The sequence below is a fragment of the Melanerpes formicivorus genome, unplaced genomic scaffold (assembly GCF_026170545.1).
Source record: "Melanerpes formicivorus ecotype bairdi unplaced genomic scaffold, bMelFor1.0.p_v2 SCAF_34, whole genome shotgun sequence".
Taxonomy (NCBI): domain Eukaryota; kingdom Metazoa; phylum Chordata; class Aves; order Piciformes; family Picidae; genus Melanerpes; species Melanerpes formicivorus.
The window spans coordinates 3,857,000-3,867,338 of NW_027142386.1; positions in this window are offsets into that span (position 1 = coordinate 3,857,000).

Sequence of the window (10,339 nt, forward strand, 5' to 3'; positions counted from 1 at the left end):
GGTGTTGGGCCCAGTCAGGGCACCAATCAGACTCCTTTTTTTCCCCCTCTTTTTTCCCCCCTCCTTTTCTATCTCTCTCTTTTTTTACCCCCCCCTCCCTCCCCTTTTTCCTGGCACAGTCTCAGCTCTGCTGTTATGATGTGGGTGTTCATGCTCATCATGCATTCAATCATTAAAACTTTTCTTCATGTTTAATGTTCTTACTATTGCAAGTTAGTTTTTAGACCTTCCAGGTGTGGACTTCCTCAGCCCCCTCCCCTTACACCCCAAAAAAAAACCAACCCACCAAACACAAAAAAACCCCACAGGAAAAAAAAAAAGCATTTTTAAGCTGTGGAGATCATCAGGGAGATGTAGTGTGGTGTAAATTCCTCAAGGCCAGTAACTGCTCCCTGGTGCTTGCATTTTGTGTTCCTGGAGCAGACCTCCTGGTGGATCCTGGAACTCCTTCCTTTCTTTTGGCTACAGGAACTCTCTCTCCCCCTCCCTCTTGGTTTTTATTTCCCCTTGAGTCTGCTATCCAGGTGAGCTTGTTTCTTTGGGTTGTTTAAAAAGCATGGAAGAAGGGGGTTTGGGGGTGGGGGGAGGGCAAGGCAAGAGCTTCATGGATCAGTGCTGATCCCTGTGTGGAGTGGGAATGATGCCACGGCTGTCGTTCTCGGCGTGCCACGGCTGGGCCCAGCTGCGTTCATCCTGCTGTTGCCATCGCACAGCATTGTGTTTGCTCCTGCTTCAGGGAGCTTTCAGTAGGTTTTGCAGTCTTGCTGTCAGCTGGACTATCTCCAAAAGCTGGCTGGAAGAGTTTATTGTGCAGTAGACAAGGTTGGTTTGCCTGGGACACAAGAGTCGTTTGTATCCCCCTTCGGTTTCTCCTTAAGAGGAAGTGTAAGTTGGACGTGAGGAACAATTTCTTCCCCTTGAGGGTTGTCAAGCCCTGGAACAGGCTGCCCAGGGCAATGATGAGATCCCCATCCATGGAGGCCTTGTTGAGGGGCATGGTGAGCTGGCAGTGCTGGGGGAATGGTTAGGCTCTGTGATCTGAAAGGTTTCTCCCCAGCAAAACAAGTCCACGATTCCCTGGTTCCCACCTCCACTGGCAGCTGGGTTGGGTCTGGAGACCTCTGAGCAGTGGCACAAAGATGTGCAACCAAAGAGGTGTGGGAGACATGAGGGGGTGGTAAAAATCTGTATCTATGGAGAAGGAAGCAAACAAAGCAGCTGCCCAGGGGGGCTGTGCTGCTGGGAAATGCCAAAGCTGTCTGGCTGGAAAGGTTGAGAAGGGGAGGCAGGAGCTCTTCTCTGAAGCAGCTCCCACCTCAGGACTGGGGGGGAGATGTCAGGTCCAGCAATGCAGAGTGTGGCAGTGGCAGCTGTGTCCCAAGGCTTTCCTCACTTCTGCCCCCAAATACTCTTTGGCTGAGTTCAGTGCTTGAGGAGCTGAGGTGATGAGGAGCAGCATTTGTCCCCTGCCCTTTGGCTGAGGTGAAGCTCTGCAGGCTCTGTGGGGCCTTCTTGCTGAGGCCCTTTAGTCACACCCCAGGGCAATGTGTCCCAGGTGACTTTATCCCTCCCCAGAGCAGAACATTTCTTCTTTCTTGCAGCAGGGACTGTCCCAGTAGGTGAAGCCCAGTTGCTCTGCCCCACTCTTGTGGCTTCCATGCTGTTGGCTGGCTGAGGGTAGTGCCCAGCTGGCACCTTCACTTCTCCAGCCACTTACCTTGATGACACTAAACCAGGCCATGGACAGAGTCACTTCTGTAGCCCACTTTGTACATCTGCCAACTGGCTCTACCTCCTCATGAACATGAATGGTTAAAGATGAGCCTTGGCTTGGAGAATCATAGACTCACAGAATGACTTGGGGTGGAAGGAACCTTAAAGATCATCCCTGCCACAGGCAGAGACACCTCCCACCAGCCCAGGTTGCTCAAAGCCTCTTCCAGCCTGGTCTTAAACACTTCCAGGGGTGAGGTGGTCATAACCTCCCTGGGCAACCTGTTCCAGTGTCTCACCACCCTCATGGTGAAGACCACTCTGTGGACTTTGCAAGAAGCCCTCAAGAAAGAAGCCTTGCCAAGCAGAATTGGGCAAAGCCTCTCAACAGCATCGCCTGGATCTGCTCTGGCAGAGGAGAGCAGATGTGGGGGGCTGGGGGATGTGCCCTGGGCTGGAGGTTTCACTACCATCATGGCAGCAGCAGCAGCAGAGTCTCCCATGGCCTTGGGTGTTCCTGTCCCAGTCTTGGGCCCTCAGAAATCCATGGCAGAGACTTGGGAACAGGGTGGGATTGGAAAGGTTGCAGCAGCTGCTCGCCGAGGTCCCTCCCAAGTGGTGCTCTGCGATTCTGTGGCTGGAGATGGCCAGCCTGAGCTATCCCTGCCCTTCAGACAGCTCCACTAAATCCAACCACACCTGAGAAGGTGGTTAAGAGTGGGGAGGAGATGTTCCCACCACAGGGTGGGGAAGGGCAAAATACTTCAGTGGGGAGAGGATCGTTTTTTCACGGTGCCATGCCCCAGCACCAAACCCACCTGGGGCTTTCGTACTGCAGATTCTGCTGTGGTTTTGTGGGCTTCAGGATTCTTGCTAAGAGCTTTTCTAAAGCCAGTGATGCCTCTAGGAGCTTAGGGTTGCTAGCTTAGAATAAAAACCCCCAACAAACCCTCTGCTTAACCTCCTTGCAACGGCAGAGGGAACTGGAGCAGAAGTGGAGCCTCGCTCAGAGCCTTCAAACCTTCCCCCCAGGAGTTGCTTTTCTTTGCCTTTGGGGTTTGTTTGTTTTTTTAAACTACTGACTTTCAAACAGGGGCAGGAAAGGTGGCAGGATTTTCTTTCCATAGGTTAAAAAGCAAAAGAAAAGAAAAAATAAGAAAAAAAAGGGAAAAAAAATTTTAAAAAAGGAAAAAAATACAAAAAATAATAAAAAAAACAACAAAAAAGAGACTATAAAAATAACTAAAAAGGAGGAAAAAGGAGGGAAAAAAAAGATAAAAAAAGGAGAAAAAAAAAAGAAAAAAAAAAGAGGGAAAAAAAGGAAGGCAAAAAAAAGAGCAGGAGGAAAAAAACAAAGAAGGAGGATAAAAAAGAGGGAAAAAAAGGAAGGAAAAAGAGAAGGAGGAAAATAAAGAAGGAGAAAAAAAAAGGAGGGGAAAAAAAGGAAGGAAAAAGAAGAAAAAAAAAGGGGGGGAAAAGGAAGGAAAAAGAAGGAGAAAAAAAGGAGGAAAAAAAAGGAAGGAAAAAGAGAAGGAGGAAAAAACCAGATGGAGAACAAAAAAGGAGGGAAAAAAAGGAAGGGGAAAAAGGAGGAAAAAACGAAGGAGAAAAAAAGGAGGGGAAAAAAGAGAAGGAGGAAAAAAAAAGAAGGAGGAAAACAACAAAGAAGGAGGAAAAAAGAGAAGGAGATAAAAAAGGAAGGGGAAAAAAAGGAGGAAAAAAGGAAGAAAAAAAGAGGAGAAAAAAAGGAGGGAAAAAAGGGGGGGAAAAGGAAGGAAAAAAGGATAAAAAAGGAAGGAAAAAAGGAGGGGGGAAAAAAGGAAAAAAGAGGGTAAAAAAGGAAGGAGTAAAAAGAGGAGGGAAAAAAAGGAAGGAAAAAAAGAGAAGGAAAAAAAAAGAAGAAAAAAAAAAGGAAAAAAAAGGAGGAGAAAAAGGACAAAAAAGGAAAAAAAGGAGGAGGTAAAAAAAGAGGAAAAAAAGGAAGGGAAAAAAAAAGGAGGAAAAGAAGAAAAAAAGAGGAGGAGGAGAAAGAAAGGAGAAAAAAATGGAAGAAAAAAAAGAGAAGGAGAAAAAAAAAAGGAAAATAACAACAAAACAAAAACAAATAAAAAAAAAAGAAAAATTAAAAACAACCAAAAAGTTTAAAAAAAAAAACCCAACCAGAAACATTTCCACTCAGGATCAGAGTTGTGTTTTTTTCCTCCTGGGAGGGAGTGGTGTGAATGTCATGACAATGTCATGTGATGGTAGAGTTTCCTCACTGATGAGCCTCTAGGAGCTGTGGGTACTTCAGTTCCCCAGCTGTGAGGTCCTAACCCAGCAACCAAACCACCAAGAGCCCCAGAGAGGTTTCTTTCGCTTCTTCCATCTCTCCCTAACTTGAGGTCTCAGCACTCTTCCCCCTCCCCTGCTGCAGGTTGGACTCCTCAAGGCTCTTCCCACCCCCCGGCCCTGCTTTGTCTCCCCCGTGGGAGGGGTGTGGGGGTTGTGTCCCCCGCTGCTGGCACGCTGGGCTGGGGGCAGTGTGGCTGGAGCAGGCTGCCCAGGGCGGGTTGTGGAGTCTCCTTCTCTGGAGATACCCAAGACCCCCCCCCGGATGTGTTGCTGCTGTGTGATGTGCTCTAGGTGATCCTGCTCTGCAGGGGGGTTGGGACTGGATGAGCTTTTGAAGTCCCTTCCAGCCCCTAACGTTGTGTGGCTCTGTGCCTGCTGGTTGGAGGGAGCCATTGGATGTTCCACACAGCCTAACCCAAGCTGTGCTTGACTCACTTTGTCCATCAGTGTAGAAGATGCAGGTGACAGCCCAGCACGACCTCCAGGCTTCCTTTCACCTGCCCTTCTGAGACCAAAAGCAGCTTCTTCCCTTTTGCTTTGTTTGCAGTGCAGGTGGGGACTGGGGGCTCACTCATTTGTACCCAAAAGCATGCCCACTTTGGGGCATGTTCCTTAGTTTCTTAGGGCTGGGGCTGCCCCCTCACTGGAGCTGTTGCAGGCCAGGTTGGATGAGGCCTTGGGCAACTAAGTCTAGTTGAGAGGCATCGCTGCCCGTGGCAGTTGGAGGAGATGCCCTCTGAGGTCCTTCCAACCCGAGCCCCTCCTTGCTGGCCTCTGTGCCCCCAGGGGTGGGCAGGCACCCTGTGCTCTCACCCTAGACCCTTGCAGTGTTGGAGGAGGCCTGGAGTACAGGGGGAGAATGACCTCTCTGCTCCTGCTGGCCACACTCTTTCTGCTGCAGGCCAGGATGCCATTGCCCTTCTTGGCCTTTGGCTTCTGGCATGCAGGGAGCAGGGGTTCTGCCCTCAAGGCCGCCCACACTCATCCTGGCTGCTCCTCCTTATGGCTGTGCCCTGTGCCTTGGCATCTGGAGGTGTTGCTAGCAGAGGTCTCTCAGTCTTGCCTCGTGTCCTTCTCCCACCTTGCTGCCAGCCCAAGCTCCTCTACTTTGCCCTTTGAGAGCTCCCTTTGGCATAACAAACTCTTGGCTGCCCTTTGGCAGTGGGGATAAATAGGATTCCAGTTTGCCTTTTATTTTCCCAGGTGTTGGTGACTGACTTGGGGCTCTTTGGCTATCAAACTCTCTCTTATCTACTGTCTTTCCTTCAACAGCAGGAGGGGTTTTGTTGTTCTTGGGTTCTTTTCACCTTTCTTCTTGTTGTTCTTTGTGTAATTCTTTTATGGATCTTTCCCCCCTCCCCCCTTTCCTTTCTTATTATTCCTTTCTCTTTTTGGTTTGTTGTTTGTTTGTTTGTTTGTTTGTTTTTTCCTTTCATTTCTAACATTGCTTCATTCACCAATTAAATATTTAAAAGAAAGGAAGTAAAAAGAAAGTACTATTTGGACCAGATGTTGTGAATAATAGTAGATAAAGCTATTTTATTCTGTATTTTTAAAGCTGTTCAGTATAAATAAACTCGGCCATAGATGCAGCTCTGCGGCGTGGTGCTCCACTTCCTTCTCCACCTCTCCCCCCGTGGATGGTTTGGCAGGCCAGGGGAGGTGGCAGCCTCTCTCCCCAGCAAGTGCCACTTGCAGCTCCCAGCCACCTTCCTGCCCCTGCTCTCAGCCCACAGCTCTTCCCCTAAGGGCATGTCAAACCCCAGCAGCAGCAAAATCCACTGAACCATAGAAGCAATAAGGTTGGAAGAGACCTCAAAGATCATCAAGTCCAACCTCTCGCCCAACACCTCAGGACTACTAAACCATGGCTCCAAGCACCACCTCCAATCCCCTCTTGAACACCCCCAGGGATGGGGACTCCACCACCTCCCTGGGCAGCACATCCCAGTGGCCAATCTCTCTTTCTGGGAAGAACTTCTTCCTAACATCCAGCCTGAACCTCCCCTGGCACAGCTTGAGACTGTGTCCTCTTGTTCTGGTGCTGGCTGCCTGGGAGAAGAGACCAACCCCCACCTGGCTCCAACCTCCCTTCAGGGAGTTGGAGAGAGCAAGGAGGTCTCCCCTGAGCCTCCTCCAGGCTAAGCAACCCCAGCTCCCTCAGCCTCTCCTCACAGGGCTGAAGGGAGGTTGGAGCCAGGTGGGGGTTGGTCTCTTCTCCCACGCAAGCAGCACCAGAACAAGAGGACACAGTCTCAAGCTGTGCCAGGGGAAGTTTAGGCTGGAGTTGAGACAGTTCTTCCCAGGAAGAGGAGTTGGCCATTGGAATGTGCTGCCCAGGGAGGTGGTGGAGTCCCCATCCCTGGAGATGTTCAAGAGGGGATTAGATGTGGCACTTGATGCCATTGTTTAGTAGTCAGGAGGTGTTGGGTGACAGTTGGACTTGATGATCTTTGAGGTCTTTCGCAACCTTATTGAGTCTATGATCACCAAGGTAGGTGCTTTCCCATGACTGCACACTGCCCTGAGTGGTTGATCCTCTGTGGTGGGTGGTTAGATCTTAATTTAACCATGAAGAGAAGTGTGGCCAGCAGGTCAAGGTTCTCCTCCTCCTGTGCTCTGCCTGCTGAGACTACAGCTGCAATACTGCAACTTGTTTGGGGCTCCCCAGTCCAGGAGAGACAGAGACCTGCTGGAGAGAGTCCAGTGGAGGCTCTGAGGATGCTGCAGGGACTGGAACAGCTCTGCTGTGAAGAAAGACTGAGAGCCCTGGGGCTGGTTGTGGAGTCTTCTCCTCTGGAGACTTTCCAAACCCATCTGGATGTGTTCCTGTGTGACCTGCCCTGGGTGCCCCTGCTCTGGCAGTGAGATTGGACTGGATGATCTGCAGAGGCCACTCCAATCTCTATCATTCTGTGATTGGGAAGAGGCCCTGCTCACAGGCTGTTCCTCCCTCCTTGCTCTCAGTCCCAGCTTTGGGTTGAGGCATCCCTGAGATCTATCCCCAAAGAGCTGCTGGCTGTAGTGGGCATCCAGTTAAAGAAGCTCCTCCTCATGTTTAGGTGGAACTTCTGATGCTGAGGTTTGTGCCAGTTGCCTCTTGTGCTGTCACTGGGCACCACTGAAAACAGCCTGGTGCCACCCTCCTGACGCCCACCCTTGTAGTGTTGATCAGCATTGGTGAGATTCCCCCTCTCAGGCTGCTCTTCTCCAGACTAAACAGCCCCAATTCTCTCAGCCTTTCCCCACCACAGAGAATGTTCCAGACCCCTCCAGCTCCCAATGATTTCCAGAGCTCTGACCCAGTAGCACAAAGGATTAATCAGGATTAGGATCATAGGGATCATTTCAGCAGGGACCCAAACCCAGCCCAGCTCAGTAGAGAGTAGAAATCCTCACCCTGGCCAAGCAGCTGCTCCCCTGGCATTGAGACAGGCTCTGTGCTGCCCCCTCACTGCACATTTCTGTGGGCATTTTCCTTCCCATTCTGGGATCCCATTTCTGGAGCAGTCACGGAGGTGATGCCCAAGCTGAAGAAGGTCCTTGGGTGTCTTAATTCTCCTTGAAATCATCAGCAGCTGAGATACCTTAAAGGCTGACAGGGGACTGGAGGTGCTGGAAGGGGTCCAGAGGAGGCCACAAAGATGGTCAAGAGGCTGGAGAACCTCTGCTGTGAGGACAGGCTGGGGCAGTTGGGGCTGTTCAGCCTGGAGAACAGAAGGCTCCAGGGAGATCTCAGAGCAGCCTTCCAGTACCTGAAGAGGCTCCAGGGGAGCTGGGAAGGGACTTTTGCCAAAGGCTGGGGGTGCCAGGATGAGGGATGGTGGCTTCAGACTGGAGGAAGCTGGATTGAGATTGGATTTAGGGAGGCTGGGGAGGGACTGTCCAGAAGGGCCTGTGGGGATGGGATGAGAGGCAATGGTTTGAAACTGGAGCAGGGCAGAGTTAGGTTGGACATCAGGAGGAAGTTCTGCACAGTGAGGCTGGGGAGACACTGGGACAGGCTGCCCAGGGAGGTGGTTGAGGCTCCATCCCTGCAGACATTCAAGCTCAGCCTTGCTGTGTCCCTGGGCAGCCTGCTCCAGTTGGAGATGTCCCTGCTGAGTGCAGGGTGGGGTGGACAAGATGTCCTTTGATGACCCCTTCCAACCCACTGCAAGCTGTGCAGCTGTGCATCCCCAGCCAGCCAGTGCCAGGCTGGAATCCATCACAGGCAGTGGGGCTAAACCCTTGGGATTTGGGGCTGATTGGGTTGGAGGATTAAATCTTTGGGGTTTGGCGCAAAAGTCTTGGGTTTGGTAATTAAATCTTAGGGGTTTGGAAGCTAAATCCTTGGTATTTGGGGGGTAAATTATTTGGGATTAAATGTTTGGGGTTTGAGACCTAAATCCTTGGGTTTGGGATTGAATCTTTGGGGGTTGGGGGCTAAATCCTTGGGGCTAAATTCTTGGGGTTTGGGATTAAACCTTTGGGGCTTGCAGCTAAATTCTTGGGATTTGGGATTAAACCTTTGGGGTTTGGGGCCAAATCCTTGAGGTTTGGGGATTAAATCTTTGGGGTTTGGGAGCTAAATTCTTGGGGTTTGGGATTAAATTCTTTGGTGTTTGGGGCTAAATCCATGGGGACTGGAGCAAAATCCTTGGGTTAGGGGATTAAGTCTTTGGGGTTTGGGGCTAAATCCTTGGGCTTGGGGATTAAGTCTTTGGGATTTGGGGCTAAATCCTTGGGTTTGGGGCTAAATCCATGGGGACTGGGACAAAATCCTTGGGTTTGGGGATTAAGTCTTAGGGGTTTGGGGCTAAATTCCTTGGATTTAGGGCTAAATCTTTGGGGTTTGAGGCTAAGTCTTTGGGATTTGGGGCTAAATCCTTGGATTTGGGAATTAAGTCTTTGGGGTTTGGGGCTAAATTCCTTGGGTTTAGGGCTAAGTCTTTGGGGTTTGGGGCTAAATTCCTTGGGTTTAGGGCTAAGTCTTTGGGGTTTGGGGCTAAATTCCTTGGGTTTAGGGCTAAGTCTTCGGGTTTGGGGCTAAATTCCTTGGGTTTGGGGCTAAATCTTTGGGGTTTAGGGCTAAATTCCTTGGGTTTGGGGGCAGGGCTTTACCCAGCACAGGCAGCCAGGGCCAGCTCTGCTCCATTGTGCAGCTCAGCTGGGTTCTCCCAGCCACAAAGGGCCTCTCATCACCGCCAGCCCCGGAAGATGCTGCTGGAATATCAATACTGACCCCATCCCAGCTCCCTCTCACTGGGTCAGAGTTCCCCAAGCCAGAGGCTCCTTCCTCCTGATCCTCTCCTATTTTATGTACAAACAGGAGAAACCAGGGAAAGGCCAGCAGGGCCGATACAATGGGTGGCTGTGGAGGCTGCCTTGTTTTGCTCCAGCAGCTGCTTAGATGATTTCTTTGTTTTGGGGAAGGTTTTTTTTCCCTTTGTGTGGGCTGTTTCTAGGCAAATTCCTTAAAGAGGGGAAAAAAGCCCAGAGAAGGCACAAAGCACTGGGAAAGGTCAGAAGCAGACAAAAGCAGAGGGATACAGCCTCACGCTGCTGCTCCTCTGGACCACTCAATACCTCTGTGCCCCCCTCCCCAAACCCTCCCTGCCGCAGCACGGGGGGCACAGGCAGGATGGGACCCGCAGCCCAGGAGCAGAGACTGGAGCCTGAGCGCCGTGCTGGAGGTAACTATGACCCTGGACGGCAGCAGCAGCCCCCAGGCAGAAGGGTTTCATTGATTTCCTTTTCAATCCTCTTCTCGGGGGCGGGTTTGGATGCGGATGGGATCGCACAGCCGTGGCTGGGAACGGGCTGGAGCCAGCAGCTGGCTCTGTTGCAGCCTGCGTGGCTCTGGGATGAACCTTGCAGGGTTTGGGGCATTCTAAGGTAGAAATGACCACTTTAGCCTGGGAACCCACGGCCCTCCCTCCGGGAATCCTGACGTAGCTGGAGCTGATCAGAAGAGCAGTTCTGGGTGCATCGGAAGGGGCATCCTTTGGGATCCTGGTCCTGGCACCAGGGATAGGGCATCCTTTGAATCCTGATCCTGGCACCGGGATGAGACATCCTTTGGCATCCTGGAGTGCAATTTGGTTGCCAGAAAGAGCGTCACCTTGGGATGGCAGTTCCAGATCCGGAACCAGGGGGTTGAGATGGAGCATCCTTTGGGATACCAGTCCCTAGGGGTACAAACCAGGTGACCGAGGTAGGGCATCCTTGGTCCTGCCACCTGATCAGGGGTGTCCTTTGGGCTCCCGGTGTGGGAGGGCTGTCCCCCGGGATCCCGGCCCCGCTGCCCCGG